At 40.1% G+C, this 18,939-nt stretch overlaps 1 protein-coding gene across 4 annotated transcripts in view; it reads left to right on the top strand.

The window, feature by feature from the left end:
• The window catches only part of foxp1b (forkhead box P1b), a 206,391-nt gene that overhangs the window by 98,939 nt on the left and 88,513 nt on the right, over positions 1–18,939 (top strand). The window lies entirely within an intron of this gene.

Below are 18,939 nucleotides of genomic sequence, written 5' to 3'. Positions count from 1 at the left end.
GTGCTCTCTCTGTGTGATTGTGTTTGGTTGTGAACGTGTTTATCGTAGCATGCAGCATCTGCATTTTGGTGAAATATTTATGGCGATGTTCCGACATATTTTAAGTGTGTAGGTGCCGCAGGATTGTGTAGACAGTGAAGAAACTGTGACGTCCAATAGGGTGACAGCATCTTCCCCTGGCTCATTGTAAACACACCTCACACTCACAACTAATGCCACACTCTGCCCCGTTGACCAATGAGATGCAGAGACGCACGCCGGCGTTATCGTCCATGAGGCCCAAAACATTTTCGCCATCTCAGACTTGAGGCAAACAGACAAGCTCTTTCTGTTGGTGTCAGCGTTATGCGTGGCACACGACAGCGTCTTTAAGGGAACAACATTGAAAAGATCAGTGTGTCTTCTGCTATCTCGGTCTATTCGACAGGACGACTCGGGTTGTTGTCAGGAGCTGTTTGGTGATGATGCACAGGCTCTGTGCCGCTGTCTGTTGTCACAGCACATCCATCAGCATTTGCACTGGGAGGGCAAGGATGCTGCGGCATGGAGCACAGGAGACATGGCGCTGTAACATATAGAGCTGAGCAATAACTCACTATTATCATTTATCACCTTTCAGCAGAATCATCTGACATCAGGACGAGATATTATTGTGACACTGTGATACACAGTTTTCTTGTCAGAATCGATGATAGCCGGCAAATTCATTCATATCTCATTTTGACAACAGAAAGTATGAAACATTTTTCATAAATAGCTTTGCATTTTGACGTCTCACTTGATGTACTGTGCAGGTCAGTGTAGTGATAATCAGTTGTACATACGCTTTATCATAGTAAGAAACAAATATTGATTTCAAGTCTATTGCTTGGCCCTGCTTATATACAGCTTGAATAGCGAGTAAAATTACCTCATAAGTGATTATTTTACAATGCAATTAGTCATATTTTTTTTATTATTTGCTTATGCTTTAGTTGACTGTAGGGTAATGAGATTAATATCTCATTACCCTGGGCAATATGACCTTCAAATAATATCAAGATATTTTCAGGCTATATTTTAAGATACACAATATATGAATTTCAAAAATGTAAAATCTTTTTCAAACCAAGATTCTCAGATTTCCGAGGTTTAAATGCTGGTGAAAGGTGTCTGAATGCAGTACAAGAAAACCAATCTTGATCCAGGTGTTAAGGGGTTAAATAAAGCACTGTTATCAAAAAGGTAGATGAAGTAGCAGAAAGTCAAACTGTTTCAGCGTGCCGTGAAACTTGAGGATTTATTCACTGTGAAGGGGAAACAAACTAACAGCTCTCCAGTTCATATACGTATCAATAATATTCAATCAATCAATAATAAGTTGCAGTAGTGCTCCATAGTAGCAAAATGCGACAAAACGGTCCCAATGGATGCCTCCTCTGCTCACACTATTGCCCAGGAAAGAGAGGTCTGGATGGAAGGGTGTGTTTCCTTTTTTTTTGGTCAGTGAGGAGAGATCCACAGGAAAGAGCAAGACAACCAAAGCAAGTCTAATGCCTAAAAAAAAAAAAAAAAAAAAAAAAAAAAAACCCGACAATTTAAACTATACAATTCATAAGCACCACATGTACAACAAGACAATTGATAAATTGCTGATCCGTAACATATATGAATAATTAGTAGAGAGGCAAACACACAATACAGACCAGAAGTTTTAGATGCCGTCATCTTAGGAGGACATGGTGTAAGCCTTGGATCAGGATGCTTCTGTTTATCAGATGGTTCAGGGTGGGAAAGTATTGGAATAAACACCAGAGAGGAAGCTGATCAGTAAGTAGAAAGAATGTCGTCCTGCTCCTCAGTCTCAGTGTTTCAGTTCTTCAGGCCTTACCAGATCTCTGCTCTTCATCCCCACCCCCCACACCAGTCTCCAGACCCCAGCCACCAGACCCCACCTCCCACCCATCTCTTTTTCCAGCTCAAAACGAGCATGTCGTCAGTGAGAAAATCACAGCCATACTGAATTCATTACTGCAGTAGTCACACAAAACCATGGATAAAATTTCAATAACTGCAGGCCACAGTTGAGTAAACAGTTGCACTGAAACTTAATTCCTGTTGACTTTTCCTTCATTCTTTGCCAGGGGCACATTCTGATTCGCTCTGCAAAGACAACAGGGTTACAACTTTGATGAATTGACACAGGGGGGAGAGAGGAGAGGGAGAGAGAGAGGAAAAGTGTCATGGATGTGCACTTGACACCAAGAAGGGATGGAAATAAAGCCGGCCCCCGCTAGAATAGAGCCAGTCGTCCCTGTTTTCTAGTCATCCAGAAAGAACTATTACTCTCCAGGATCTGCTCTGGCATTTAAAGGAGGGAAAAACGAGCTCTGCTTCCCAACTCAATGTATTACAGGCGCATTTTCTGCCCTCTGCTTTCTGCTGCGGTAAATAGCGAGCGCTTTTTGCTTCATGCCTTTTGAACAAATCCAGTGGTTAATTTCTGTGGCCTGCGGTTGGGGTTGAAACAGAGGGAGGCGTATTAATTGTTGTGTGTGATAAATGGCGCATGGATGGGGACGGAGGACGAGATGTCTCACTCTCGGCTCCTGACACTGGGCTTTGATAGGCTACTTACCAGGGTAGTGTTACTGGGAAGGCAGGCAGGCAGGCTTTTTCTTTTTATTCTCCCATTAGACTAACCCAGGATTTTCACTCATGCACCATGAACCATGTTAATTGTCCCCAGGGCATTACGATCTTCGCTCAATTACTTGATAACTTTTTACTTTTGTGGCATTTCACAGTCTTTCTTTTAAGTTTTATTTGCGGCTCGTGCTAATATGCCTCTGAAGGTTTTTTTTTCTTTCTTTTTCTTTTCATTCTTTGTTCTTCACAACATCCAAGATGCTATTACGCCTTTAGGTGATGCAAAAATCAATCTCTGATTCAAAGTGCAAATGTCTGAGAGTCCCCCGAGCGAGCGGGAAACAACAAACCTGGCAGTGGCATATCATTTATTCTTATTAGGGAACATAACTATGAAAGACAGTCCTCATTAATAAAGATGGGGGATGAAATAATTGTAATCTGTTTGATCATCTTGATTCTGACAGGGGAATTCATCTTGTGGACTAGTCAGATTTGGGGGAAGTGGACCATAAGCTTGATTTAAGCATCTCTATTAGTAAGTCAAATACTGTTTGTAAAGAAGTGAGGATGAAAAAGAGGCACTGCCTCTCTTCTTTTTTTTTTTTTTTTTGTCCCTTGAAGAAGCTGCGGAAATGTCACAGATTTCACTTTTTAAGGAACTCAAAGTGATAATGGTTGTGTTGTAACGGTTAGACGTTTGGGTGTGCCTATAAATGTTTGTACACTGTAAAATCTGACAAGTTCATCTTATGTTAAATCATCTCAGAAACTGATGTCCTTGATAAAAGAAAGCAGGCATCATTATTGATCTTAATGTATGTTTTTATATCTTTCTGTTAAGTTTAGTGGGAATTTAGCTGTATTTACTTAATTTTGTGAAGTTATTGCAGCTTAAAAATGAAGTGGAAGTACCTTGTTTACTCTGTGTCAATACCTTCAGAAAACCAAGTTAGTCTGACTGAAATTGATCATGACAAAAAGGATTTTGCAAATAATGAAGTTATGAGATCTGCTAGTTCTGTTTTGTCACCATGTTTATGAAAATACAAATATAACTGACTAGTTTGCAACCGACAGAATAAAGACATATTGCACAGTAAACTTGGTTTAAAGATGTTTCTAAAACATAAAAGATTGATTTAATTAATCTTCTCTTTTTTAATTTGCAACAACTTCCCAAAATCAAGTAAATAGAATTTAATTTTGAATAAACTTAACAATAAATTATAAAACAACAACAAAAATTAATACTAATAGTTATATTCACTGACATTTTTTCAAGGCAGTCGGTTTCCTGGATGTTTTAAAGTAAAATCCGCTTGTCAGACTTTAAAGTGTATATAATACATGAGAATATTCTGAGTATACATGAGTATAGCATGTACCCTGAAGCTGAGTGTGTTTATTTTCTCTGTGGTTTTGTTTGTGTTGCAGAAGTTGTGGTTTTAACGTTATCCTCATGAGGAAGTGAAGCTACTGTAGGCGAGCGAAAACAACACAAACAATAGAATGAAAGAGGAGTGTTTGTGCAATAACCTGTTTTGTGATTTAAATGATTTTTGCAACAGGAAGTTGTGTAGCAGCCGAATAAACACACCACGGTGACAATAATGGCGTTAGGGACTTTGTATCAGCTTTGTAGCTGCCATCTTCAGGACATCCAACTCCCTACACGTATTTCCTGTGATATGTGGTCAATTTCAGCATTTATAACATCCCCACATGTTTAACCATGCAATAGATTCCCTCACTTGAAATTTAGTTCCACTGATACAACCATGGAGCATTAAATATTAATATCCTGTCTTTTAGAAGAGCCCCTTTTAATCAAGTTAGAGAGATTTCTAAACTATCAGTGTGTCTCTTCCTCTCAGTGATACTGTACAAATCCCCAACAATATCTCAAAAGGAAAAAAAAACAGGGATGAATAATTGCTTCTCTTTTATTGCACACACATCCATCCAGTCTGCTTTGTCAAACAAGTGCCTTTAAAGCCTTGTTACATATCACTAAGATAAGGCCAGCCAATTATGTTTTTTTCCCCTCTTCCTCTCCTCTCTGCCTGCTTGGTGAAGGTGTCCGGCGTGTTGCGTGTGCAGAGAGGAGAGAGTGACACGCAGAACAGTGGCCACAGAAAGAGCTGAGCGGGCACAGGTTTCCTGTTTGCATAATGCAGGGCTTACATGGTCCCTTGCGGAGGCTCGAGAAGGTGGAAATGCACGTCTTGGCCACCGTCACCACGGCTCAGCTTCAAGGGGAGAGGCACTAGATCGGTGATACTCAACTTACGGCCAAATCTTGCCCCCTATAGGGTGCTAGGTGGCCCCTCAAAAATTTTCTAATTCACAATAAATGGATTGATTTACACTTCGAATTCTTTTTGTACTTTTCATATACATAAGGTGCCAGAGTGCATAAAACAGCATGAAAATAGAACTTGTTTATCAAGAAAAGTGCCACAGGAGGATCGCCCTCACCCCCTGACAGAGGTCCTAACTAAGCCATAATTTCCTGAAATCCTGGAAACGTCCTAAAATTCTAGAATTTATCCAACATCCTAAAATCTGAAATCCTAAAAAAATCCTATGACCTAAAATAGAAACATCCAAAAATCTGAGAAATGCCCTGAAATCCTAGAAATGTTCTAGAATCCCAGAAATGTCTTATGATCCTAGAAACATCCTAAAACCTGAGAAATGTCCCAAATCGAAGAAACGTCCAAAAATCCGAAAAACATCCCGAAGTCTTATAGATGGCCTAAAATTTGACAAATGCCCTAAAATCTTAGAAATGTCCAAAATACTAGAAATGTCCTAAAATCCTGGAAACATCCTTAAGTCCTAGAAAATTTCTAAAATCCTAGTAACGTGCTTAAATCCCAGAAACCTCTTACAATCCTAGAAATGTCCTAAACTCTATAAAGCATGTATGGGGCTGCTGCGACTGGCCTCTGGCCCCCTGTCATTGTGCAAAAGTGGCCCCTAAGCAAAGCAGGTCAAGTATTCCTGCACTAGATGATAAGCCTCGCTATCACAGGTACTTAGAATATAAATACTTCGATGCTCGGCTGGAATACAGGCCCAAAGGCCAGGAAAAACCAGTGCAGGTCCTGCTGGTTTCTGTCCAGTTCCACATTATGGGCTAATGGTCAGACTGAGGGAGTTAACAGCACCAGGTCAGAGAGGAGACCAGAGAGCGTTTGCTGCCTCAGATCTCTGCTAATCGTGTGTACTCTGCCGCAGAGCTGAGGGCAGGAGGGAGAGAGCTCTATGCCTGGATTGAAATATGGTGTTTCACAAGAAGAACGCAGCCTTATCACTGCACTTTCGAATTGAATTCCTGCCAGTATCTCTGTATTTGCTCTACTGTAGAATTATCTGTGCAGAGCGCTGCTGAGTATTTGACATGTGTAATAAAGGCTTCTTTGCTCTGGGTGCTTTCTGACCAATAGCTGCGGCGCATTATGCTGCTGAATGCATGCTTCCTTCCTGAGCCACGCCATCTAACTCGTGCATCCACAGAGCGGATCACACTAGAAGCATGCGAGTCCCTGCGGTCCCGCCGTGCATCGTCCTCCATCTCTTGGAGCTCTCAGGTATCCTCATGTATACTGTTCATATTGTCACAGGAGGCCAAGCACAGGCTCCAACTTATTGGAAAATCTGGAAGAGAGGATAACATCAGTGTTATGACACTGCATATTGCCCTAAATTGCTTTATTGGTAAAATGATAGTGCTCGTCCAATTTGAATAATTTTATGGAATCCCTCACTGAACAGTTTAATTATGTTATCACACAACTGGCAACATCTGTCTTTATACCACAGCACATGACAGTTTTATTACAGGCTGAATTTCTTTGCTGGTTCTGGCAATTGATGTGTGATCTGATTAATAATCACACAGATGGAGGTGAAAATTGAACAGTGATGTGCCGCTATGTTGAAAAAAGGAGGAAATAATTATTAAAGGGGAAAAAAACACAGCTTGTGTCGCTGAAAATATCACCACTGCTGTTACACAGGCTTAAGCTTCACTTGAATCATATTGCTTTTTTAAACACTGCATTTTTTTTAATCAGAAAAAAAATCTGTTTAGTCTAGGCACAACTTTTTAAATCCTTTTGTCACCCCGGTTTTGTTAGTGAGGTTTTTGGGAGGTAAACCACCCAGCACCTCTCCTTTGTCTTATGGATGCCTTCCAAGACAGCCGGCCTGTGAACTCATCCATTTTGTTGAGTCTACCTCCAGCCGCCGCTCTCCGACTGAGAGGAGATGAAGCACAGGTTGCATGTGTGCTAAAGCCATAGTTTAAAATAGTTGACTGTTGCTCGGGTTGACATCCTGTTTACACACCCTGCTTATGTGGGCAGCAGGAGGGGGATCACAGGAGTTGTTTGACATTGTAGTAATCAGAATGGACGCACACACACACACACACACACACACACACACACACACACACACACACACCCCCACAGACACACACACACACACACACACACACCCACACACACACTTACTCATCTTAGTTTCCATCTCATCCCAGTACAGAAGAAAAGAAACAGAAAGTGTTATTATGACACTTTAATAGTAATATGTTACTACCTGGAATTAAGGGGTTCTTCAGTCTTTCCTGTATTGCTGCCAACAAAGGGGATGCTCATAAATCCAATCTGATGCTCTATACTAAAATGACAGAGCTGTTTTTCAAGAAATTGAGAATTTGAGAATGTTTTATCTGAATTATCAGCTCACCAAGCATAGTGAATTGGTGAACTCTGCTGCTCTATCTCCTCTGACAGAGTGCCCAGAATAAACTGCTGCTTCTAGAGTGTGGTGCTCTGAATAACCAGTTGTGGTGCTCTGAATCTGAATAACTGAGTGTTGTGCTTTGAATAAGCGATTGTAGTGCTCTGAATAACCAAGTGGGATGATCTGAATAAGCGATTGTGGTGATCTGAATTAGTGACCGTGGTGATCTGAAAAACCAAACAGTATATTCCAACAGCACTCCGCATTCGTGAACAGTCCAGTTTGTACCACAGTGTGCTCCTGTGCTTGGAGTGACTATTCACAAACACACCCAGAGATTCAGGTGTGCTATACTAATAGCGGCTAATGTAGCCTTGAGCCAGCAGAAATAAGGACACAGGTCCGGTAAACTCGCTTCTCTCAAATGCTGTGTTTCATTTACCTTAGAAGTTGGAGCTGGGAATGACAGGTTAGTCGTTGTTAGCCATTGTATCAAGATCAGTTTTAACTAAGCAATATGTCCAAAGATAGGACTTGGAAAGACTGATTTAATGAGACACAAATAAGACAGAAGTGCTAACAGCTTTCACCACTGTTGATGCACAGAGCAGCAATCTTGGGTTTTGAAGTTGGAGTTGGTGATGTTCCACGGACAGAAATCAGACCTCAGAGTACCGGGACATTTTTCCAATATCCAAATTTAAATGGAACACACTATAACTCCACATTTCAATTTCAAATTTTCCCACCAATTCATCAGATTTTGCTCAGATCCTCTGAAGACACAGAGGGCTTTCTAGACCTTTTTGCACAAGTGCAGTAAACAGACTTTCATATTTAAAATGGCTGAAGCTCCCCTTTGATTAATACGGTTTACTCTAACATTGTTTATGGGAAATATGGACTTTGTTTGATTTGCTCTTCTTTCTTAAGAATTGGTGAAATCATTCCAGCAGCTGGGCTAACTTAAAAATCACATCCACTCCACAGATTTACCTCATTTGAATGATGGGTTAGTCAAAGACCATGACTATGCAAACAATTAAGCCTGAACAAAAGTTTTAAAATAGATAACAGCACAAAAAAGTAACACATGTAAAGATCCACCTGATTTTTAAAACATTAAATAAGCAAATAAACTAATTTCTTCTGTTTGGTTCAGGAATTAAGACTATTGCTACATCATGGCAAATGAATCTGAAAAAGCCAAAAATGTGTTGTTAGTATTATATTGGTTGTACATGAAGATCTTCAACAACAAAATACCGAAACAATAAGGCAACTTCACAGCCTGGTTGCTTTACAGAGTTCAGCTGGTTAAACCTCCGTTCTGTCCCCTCATCATTTATACTGGACTTCAGTGCAGCCAGACCAGTGATTCCCTTCATTTCAGTGCCAAAGTTTTCTGTCCTTGTTGTCAGACAACTGAACAAATATTTAATCATGATCTACAAATGTGACCTATTAACCAAGGCAAACAGTGCTTCATGTGCTGCTGAACCGAAGTCACTCAAATCTCTGCAAAGTCTTTGATCCACATCCAATACAGGTAGAAGACCTGTATCATGTGATCAGCTATATTGTCTTTCAAAATGAGCAAAGGACACAAAGTTGTTTTTTTTCCCTTTTTTATCTGACTGTGTTTAAGCCACAGAGAATATTTTGTTTTCTCTATACAGCATGAACTAAAAAAAAAGCAGTTTAGATTCACACACTCTGAAAACGTTTGCGAAAAGCTCTGATTCTGTGTAAAAACGTGTGTGCTCAGTGTGGAAAAAAGAGTATGTACGAAATGTGCAGCGCCAAAAAGTTATCCATGTTGTCAGTAGTTGACATGTGACCTGTTTGCCACTTGCTAACTTGTCTGGCATGTTACATAGTAGGTCCACCAGAAGAAGGTACGATAACAACTAACTGAAAGAGGGCATACGCTGCTGTTGCAGCCTACTGTGGAGAAGTTGGACATAGTTCGTCAATAACTCGATCCTACCCCGCTGCCTGTATACTGGCACAAGGACAATAGTCCAATGAAATTGCCTAATCGAGCTATAACCGTAGCTCCACTTAACTACGCATTTAAACTTACCGAGTGAGGAAAAAACGCTCACAATCTACAGTCCACTCACTGCAACATAAACCCAAATACTCTAGCTAAACAAACAAACCTCTTAATTCACCCGCATCACCAAGCAGACTCCTAAAATATCCAAAATACATTGGATATGTCTTAGTGCTGGTACAGAAACATAATCAGCTGGAATGGGATGAATCTGATGTAGAAAAAGACAGACAGATTGTTGCAGAGCATGTTGATGCACCAACAGGTTCCTAAACTGATTCCTTAATATTGATCTGCTTTCGTGTGTGTGAAAACATACTCAGAGAAAAAACAGATTCTTCCTCCTCCGTCTTTATGGCTTGATTTAGCGTGTCCCGGTGGAGAAGGTGTGGATGAGGAAACCTCTCGAGGACGTGTGCACGTACAAACGCCTCCCATGTAAATGATGCAAGTGTATGCTGGTATCATTAGGACGAGTGAAGTGGCTCTCATTGTGTGGCGCCCGGATGGTCTTTGATGGCCACGGTCTACGTGTTTGTGCTGAAGTGGGCAACTCTAAACTTTGAGCAGGTGTCTGAAGCAGCTGGCTGGAGGCAGACGGGGAAACACGTCTGCCTCAGTTCAGTATTAAATGGCTTAGAGAGAGAGAGAGGCCTCGCCTAGCCAGAGGACTAATGCATCCTCAATGTTTTATTTAAAGTAGTGCCAACAACTGCCTCTGAATGCGCCACATCAAGACACACACACACACACACACACACACAAATCCTGCCTCACACACACACACAGGCACACAGAGTAATTTTGCGCTGTTTAGCTGAACAACTTGTGTATTTAGTGTTGTAAATAAGTAACCGTTTTAACAGGGCCTCAGGAGACTGTGGTTGGGAAAGTACACGCTCAGACATGACTGGCTTTAATAGCCATTGTCAAAACACTACAAAAGGCTTTCTTCACGCGATCGGAATGTTTACACTTAGCTGAATAATAATGCCGTTTTAAGGAGAAGCTATTCTTTAAGGATAGCCAATCTGACCTAATTTATTAGGGATAGACTTAAGGATGCACATTTCCTCTTGGGAAAACATTCAAGCGCATGGCCTATTCATTTTTAATGAGAGCACTACTTTAAAAACTTCATAGAATTAATATGTATCAGTGAAGTCTTTCCTGTGCAGAAAACTTCAGGGTAATTAATATTCATAGGCTGTGCTTGTTAACACCCCCAATGCTGGTGCAATGTAGATCCAATTAACATAGAATGGACCCCAAGGATTTGGGCAGATAAGGGTTAAATGAGCTATTGAAATTGAAACCGAGACCGTCTCGTCTTAAAACACTTATTTGTTTCAATAAACCCTAATCCGTGTTGCAGATTAAGGCATCTTTTGGGTGCACGTGTGAACGGTTACAAAAGTAGAGTTGCCTGAGAGACTTCATGGAGATTCTGCATGTTGATGTGTGTGCGCACATGTTTAGGTGAATGTGTGTGCATGTGCATGTGCATGCAAGCATGTGCACTTGCTTGTATACATGTATGCATAGAGGGCATCACCTATACAGCCAGGCTAATGTGAAAATCCTGTAGTGAGCTCGGCTTTTATATCTTATTCATAATCTCTTGACACAATGTGGGTAATAGACATCAGAGTTCATTCTTGGCGTCAGCCAGCAAGCCCCAGTCAGGCTGGGTGGCAGAGGGGGAGGTGCTGGGGTTCTTAGGGGAGCTAGGTGATGATAGCAAAATGCCTGTTTCCCACCTGCTGTTGTTCGTTAGCACACACACTGCAGATATTGCTCTCCAGAGCAGCCAGAGACAACTAAGCGCCCCCCGACTCAGCTCCAATAAGACTGACAGTTAAAGAATAGATTTAAGCCAAGTAGCAACCTCAGAGGTGGAAGTCCCAGTTCCTCAAGTGGCCACTAGAGGCTTGCTCAAAATGTGAGTCAATCCCCATAGACCTCCATGTTAAAATGCCCAACTCTACAGCAAAAATGAACGTGTTTACAGCCTTGTACAAAAAGCCCCTATGGTCTCTGTAGCTAATTTACTCATTCAAGACAACTGCACAGGGGTGAGTTTTTCTATAACTTACCCATTTAAATGCTGTTTAGGCTTAAAGCTATACATAATTAAGGGCTTAGCTGCTTTGAGTGACAGGTGGGTGCTGTCTGTTGACAGGTTGCTACCATAGCAATAATGTTGGTTAGGTAATGTTACCATGTTGGAACCCCAGATTCATTGAGTATACTCTGTATCAGCCATAGATGTAGTCTATTTCAAGTTCATAATACTTAATTGGAAGATTTTGGTCACCTATATATATTTTTTTTTCAATGTTCAGTTTTACTAAAGGACCCTCTAAAGAGTTGGATGTTCAGTTTTTCTATTAATTACATCTTGTTTCAATTTTGTTTTTGTTCTTTTTTTGTGTTTATTTTTTTTTGCTAGCAAAAATTAGCATCAGCATTAGCTGCTTTCAAATAAACATGGTTATAAATGCACTCTGCTAACCAAGCTAGCAGCTATTTTTAGGTTCATCTCCACCCTCTCGTTCAAATATGATCATTTATGGCTTCAGAAATTCAACACGATGACTGCCAAAAAAGCCTATGATTTAAAACAGCAAGCTGATGAAATTGGGTTAAGGTGGCTACCCTTAAATTCATTGTCACTGAAGTTCGTTCAGCAAACTAAAACAAAATTGGGAAAAATTATTATTTTCGTGGAGTAAAATAGACTTGACTAAACTGACTAAATAAACTTTGACATTTGTAATGTGAATGAATATAAAAACTGTCAAATGGAACAAGTTTCCACCTTGTTGGACAATAAAGAAGAACAACACAGGATTTATCATTATTAACTGAATATATCAGTACAATCCAATCACAAAAAATGATGATGTATACAATGTACAGCATACAGCACAATATTTATTTGTAGTCTCAGACTTATTATTTGATCAATAAATGAATGATTTGATAAGTTAAACATGTACAAGTGCTCATGCAGCTCATCATGGATAATGTTTTTCCTCTTTGGTTACATATAATTTGATCAGTCTGTAAAGGACGAATATAAAGTATGTTTGTATGCCACAGTAATAGAACCCCATGCATGCCAACACCACCATTCCAAGGCTTATATTATTTAGATATTTAGTTATTTTTTAGTCAGATAGTCTGGTTGTACCTTTGTGCTGTATTGAGCTTGAAAGAGGCCCAGACATAATGTACACACATGCACCACAGGCCTGGATAAGCTTTTTTGTTTGTTTTGTTTCCTTTTGCCCTTTTGAACTGCATTGGAAAGCCTCGCCCATCATAAACTATGGGATGTAGCTCTACAGTGAAGTAATTGGTCAATATTTGACACATGGACAATGTCGCTATAGGACTTATATACTAACATTATTATTCATTATAGAATTTAATCTTACAAAACTGTGTGATATCAGTTATCATCGTAGCACTAATATACAGTGTATATCCCTCTTTCTCTGTGATACAGAAAAACACTGACAGCTCTGTTTTTGGCCGGCAAGGTGGAATATGATAAATGAGTGATGCTGGTGATCAAATGAGCCTTCATTGAAGTAAATATGCATGGACAGCCACACCATGTATAGGTCTCTTAGAGTAAATTTGATTGTTTGACATGTATTCACCCATCAAAGTATGTATCAGTGATTAATAACAACCCCCCTGCGCGTTCAGCAGTGACATGGCCTCTATTTGAGAGAAAAATGGCACAGGTCGGTATTCACTGGTGAATAGCTGTATACCATTTAGAGAATGATATGCCGTGATGGGATGTCTCGTCATAAATAATAGTGATGGCACCTCCGCATCCTGTGAATGGCATGTGCCATAAATACTTAGCCAGGCCGGAGACAATGGTTCTTATAAATCCTCGTGCAACCTTTTTCTCTCTACAAAAAGAGATATATATTATTTAAATGGACAGTAAAAACAAATGTTTTTTCCTCCTCAGTTGACGGCAGAGAGACCTCCAGAGCAGGACAATGTGTGCCGCTCCCTCGCTGTGGTCTCTGATGCACTGTTGTTATTTGCTTGTTTACAATCTTTGACATGATGTAATGGGATGGCTGTGAAAGTACTAGCCAGTAAATGGCACAGAAAATAAGACGGTCCTTTATGTCTCTCCCCCGCCTTTTTTTTCTTGTTTTTTCCCTGCAAACGGGGAATATGTTCTGCATTTGACTGAAGGAACATGAGCCTTGAATATAAGTAACTGTTTTTTGCATTAGGTACTCCCTGGAGGTAGGGGGGGGGGGGATATCATGTCCCTGCGTGAAATGTGAATGTGAAATCTAGCAGAAAGAAATATTTATGACCATTTTTTGCTTGATTAGAGCTGGATGACATGCCTTAGGAGACAGTGAGTGGACAGAAGGCAGCGGTGCTGCTTGTGGGCACATGTTAAAGAAAGAGTTGTTTTGGGAGGAGGGCACTCTGTCTGGGGGCTCTGTGTGCATGTCTTTGTGTGTGGGAAGGGGTGGGCTGGGGGGTCGGGTTTGAAGCATGGTAGAGGAAATTGAGTAAGTCCTACAGGAGTGTACTGAGAGGCAGACAGAGAGCACATAAGATCCATCACTGGTCTTGTTCTCAGACACAAAAAAACACAAGTAATCTCTCTCAGATGCTATGTTTAATATATATAAAAGGCTATTATAACTGTGATACTGATAATAATTTATCAAGCAGTTTAGGTGAAGTGGGAATCAGCTCAACTGTTTAATGGCAGTGAGTTTGACTTTTATGATACTGATACTGTCCAAAGTAAAAAAACAAACAAACAAACAAACAAAAAAAAAAACAAAACAGGCTGCCTTGTGTAGAATATTGACATACAATATACATTATACTAATCAGTAATCAGTAATCAGTCAGTAGTCTGTGCATGCTGCACACTGAAGTATTGATTCTGCCCACCACCTATAACAAGTATATTTATTCAAGGCTCTAATACTAGCACAGATGAAACTTTAAATTAGTTTACTTTTATCTAATGATACAGAGCTTTGTCAATCATTAACAATTCAACAAATTTATGTACATTTGTCCACATTAGCTTACATTATACTTATACTATGTTTGGTCAGTCATTGCTGTCAGTATTTTTTATTTAATTTGCAAAATTCCAACTCAATTAGCATTCTTCTGTTGAAACAAATCACTTGACATTTATGAGGATGAGTTTTATGTGTATATATATATATAAGGGTTACAGCTGCAATTGACTTTTGTTTGATCAGTAAGTGATAATTTTCAACTAAGAACAACCACCACATGGTCAGCAGGCTGCACTGGCTGAAATGACAGGAGGGCCTTATTGTCTCTTGCTTTTGAAGGGTCACTGGCAGGGGTTGGGGACCTGCGGCTCCTTCAGTCAGCCTACTCTCACTGAAAAAAATTGACCATACAGGTTGACTGTACAAGCAGGTTATTACGACTCAAGCTTCCGTTTATTTTAATGTTACACCGTCTAGTGGCTGTAGTATTTATTACAGGAGCAAACAAAGACATGACAAAGCTTAAGCGACAAAGCCCACGGTATGTTGTACAACTATCTAAGTAGTCCCTATAGAGTTGGCAGGAGGGGGAGTGGTCTATGGGTCAAACAAGCACAGGACTTTTACAAAGGAGCCTGGTGTTTGTGTCCTGAAGTCAACATTGATTCCTCTTGTGTAGCCTAGTATGCTAGTATGTGTAGCATGCAATGCTAGTGACATATGTGATATGTTGTATGTAACAAATGTCATGTGACGTGTGACGTTATTTTAGTGACAAAATTACATATTTCAACCAGGTACACTTAAAAAAGAGAACTGTTAACCAACTTCAAATAATTACTTCAATGTGTACCACATAAATTAAGTTTTGAAGTTTTTTAAATCAAATTAGCAAAACTAATTAACTCAACTGCTTAAAAAAAATTGAAAGAACTGATTTCATTTATGTGTTACCGAATGAGGTAATTATTTGAAGTTGGTTCACAGTTCTCATTTTTTAGGTGTAGTTTTTGAGTGGAACTGAAAAGTTTAATGCTATTAAGTACATGTTTAAACTGTGACCATTAGAATGGTGATACATGTAGTTTTGGGTCATATGAGTTGTTATGGAAAGTCAGTGGAAACTGTACTATTCTGTTTAGGTATGATAGAGCTTTTAGCCACTTTCCAGTGGCTTACTGCGGCTTTGCCAAAAAATTATATAGAAAATTAATAATGGTTACTTTTTTACCATTTTAATTTTAATTTATCATTTTGTAAGGTTTAAAGTGATTCTTAATTCTCCAGTTACAAATTTGTGTAGCCTTATACACAGATAAAAAAAAAACAAACCTTTTTGTTTATATGTTTATATCATCAGCTAAAATGTGCGCCATATGTCTATGTCACGGTGCCCTTTACCTCTAAATTTTTGCCAAACTTCAGTGGGGGTAGCTGGTCTTGAATCTTGAGATTCCTAATCCCCCAAAAAACTGTCTTAGAAAGTTTCACAGTGCATCGACAGATTTTTTTTGCTTTTTGCTAAATAATAGTAAAAAGCCCATTGCAGAGTAGCCACCTTGTGGTTCATTGAGACCTTTTAGTAATGCTAAATTAATTTAGTCTAACTGTTATCTTTATTATAAGGCTTTAATATGTGTTGCAGCTTTATACAGATTTTTTTGGGAGGGTGGGGGGGGGGGGGGGGTGAAGGTTGCAGACCCTTGGTCATTGGGAAAACAGTCTCTCACTGTTTGATGCAACTATGGCAGTGTTCTTATAAATCAGAATGAATAAAACAAAGTAGCATTTTTTTCTATTTGTTGCGTAAATATTTTGATCCATATTTGTACATACTCAAGCGAACGCTCACCTGTTAAAACACCTTTAGTGAAAGCAGAGGACATGAAATTCACACAGCAGTATTTAAGCAGAACTGACATTTTAGTTATCATCACTCCGCATAATACCTTATTATATACGTGCCTTTCAAAAGCTAAAATTGCCACTTAGAAACTTGACGGCGTGTGGAGCTGATCCCTCTGTCAACTATAACTTAATGCTGTTTTGTCTGCACATTAGCATATTTTATACATTAGATCAGCATAGATTGCATACAGTAATGGCGGGGGCCAAAACAAGGATTATTGAAAACCTACAGGGGCCCACGCATGGATAATTGAGTTGTATGGATGGAAAACTTCACCTGGTCTAAGCAATTTTGTATTTGCAACAGTGAATATGCTTGCTATTATGGCACTATATGCATTTCAGGGAGCGCGTTAGTGTGCGAATGTGTCGTCTGACAGTATGCGCTCAGGGCCAGCTGAGAGATATTTCCCTACAGTCTGCACCTATTGACACAACGTCCTGTCAGATGAATCCCCGCTGTTCTGCTTGGTATAAAACTTTGGATAATTAAACGCTGTTCCTGTGTCAGACTGGAGGAGAAGCATCTCCGTAATCATCACCGCTTGCAACAAGCTTATCAGTGTTGTGGTGCGTCAGGACAAGTGCCAACATATAAATAATCAGTTAATTACCGTATTGATGCAATTGTGTTTGTTGCAGACGCAACCTCGTCTCTGGCAGCGGCATGATTGTGTTTAGATGGAGTCTGTGACAGGGGAGAAGCTCTTAGAGCCATTTCCAATGGATCAGAGAAGTACAAAATTGAGAGTATGATTAATTTTTCAATTTCTCTCTGCGGATATCTAATAATTGTGCCCATAGATAGCCAAGGGCTCTTATTAAACATTAACATGCAAAAGAAAAGTTAGAATCAGAAAGATGGTATTTTGGATTGAATAATGTAAAATATCTTTAGGGCAACAGGGAAAGAAGCAAACTAGTCCAGGTTTATTCTTCAAATGTTTTCCACCACCGCAATGCCTACTCCTAATTACCACGCTCTTATCTGCACACTCAACACTATATTTATTTTTCACTCATTGCTAAATGCAAATTTCTCTTAACCTTTTAATAACATATACATGTCAGTAATTTTTAAAAAGAGATCATTAGAAATGTCAGTCGGACTCTGGCGGGATTGTGTTTTTAATTGGTATGTAACTCCACTGGACAGACAAGTTTTTATTTTTTAATTCGGGTTTTTGATAATTAATGTGAGACCGTCTCCAGAATATAAATGCTCAGCTCTTTGATCTGGTAAAGGGAGCGTTGCGAGGCACATGGTTCTTATTAAAATATATCAGTGTCTTATCTACTCGCTTTCCAGTAGAGAGACACTTTGCCTTTAAGAAGTCCGAGCCTTAGAGGAGGTTCCACCTTTTCTCTCTCTCCTTTCTGTCGTTCTCTGCTTTCCCCCCGCGCTGTCTTCATCACTTTGCTCACTTCCACATAATATCATCTTCATCTCAGATAGCTGTGGCACAGGGGAACTGCATTTGTTGATCAGATTTGGCTTGGCTGACGCCTCCTCCCCAGAAGTACGGGATGTGCGCGTAATGCTTGCCTGAGCCCCAGCCTGAGCCGGCTGATTGAGTGGTCCTGCCTGTCACAGGACAAGATAACCACATCAGTAAATACTCCTCAGCCCCTCACCACCACACCAGCGCTACCTGGGGCAGCAATGCTCTCCACAAACACTGATGCATCTTGTGATTTTCAGCTGTTTTTGTGTCATAACAAACCTAATTTTTGACACATATTTAGTCCATTTCTATCAAAGAAGGATGCAAATCAGAGCACATCCCATATTTAATACATAGCCATATTGTTCCAGCTCTCAGCCTCTCCAAAGGGAATTCTGACTCAAGTTACAGTTAGCTTTTCTTCTCAATTTGATGAGGTCTCTAGTCGGTATCATGCCACCAGACTCCAGTTTCACACTGCGATCTTTTGATATCCCCCTCTCCCTCTCTCTCGCTCTCTTTTCAAAACATCACCGGCATGGAAGACGGATTGAATTAGCGATTTGTGGTGTATTTATCTCGATCTGAGAGTAATTTTGCTCTCTCTGTCTTAGCACTCAAGCTCAATGAAAACAATAAAACGGTGTCCTTATCTTCGGGAGTGAAATCAAGATAGGCTGCAGGAGGCTGTGAGTTATTTGTGGTTGATTTGGGGAGGGGTGGGGGGCAAGGAGGGACAGGAAATGGACACCCCTCTCGCATTACCTCTCTTGCCATACAGAGGGAGGAAGGAGAGAGAGGCAGAGGGAAGGTTTTTAATCGGCAGAAAGCTGTGTTTCTAATGTAAAAGTGTCAAAGATGTGCCTTAGCCCTGCAATGAGCGAAGTCTGGTCAAGTCTCTGTGTTAAATTGAAAACGGGGCCTGCTGGGATTTGGAGGTGAGGGGACGGGGACTTGGTGGAAGCAACATCTTGGTCAATTATCACAGTCGTCGCCTGTGCTCTGTTCTACTCTTGAGGCCTCTTCGCATGCGCCTGGTTTCATGCACAAGCAAGAACACAAGGAAATGCAACAAATAAAGATCAGTGGATTCTCATTATGA

This window comes from Plectropomus leopardus, chromosome 2 (genome assembly GCF_008729295.1).
Source record: "Plectropomus leopardus isolate mb chromosome 2, YSFRI_Pleo_2.0, whole genome shotgun sequence".
NCBI classification, from domain to species: Eukaryota; Metazoa; Chordata; class Actinopteri; order Perciformes; family Serranidae; genus Plectropomus; species Plectropomus leopardus.
Note: the sequence above shows the minus strand (reverse complement) of the source record. Positions and strands in the feature narration are given on the sequence as shown.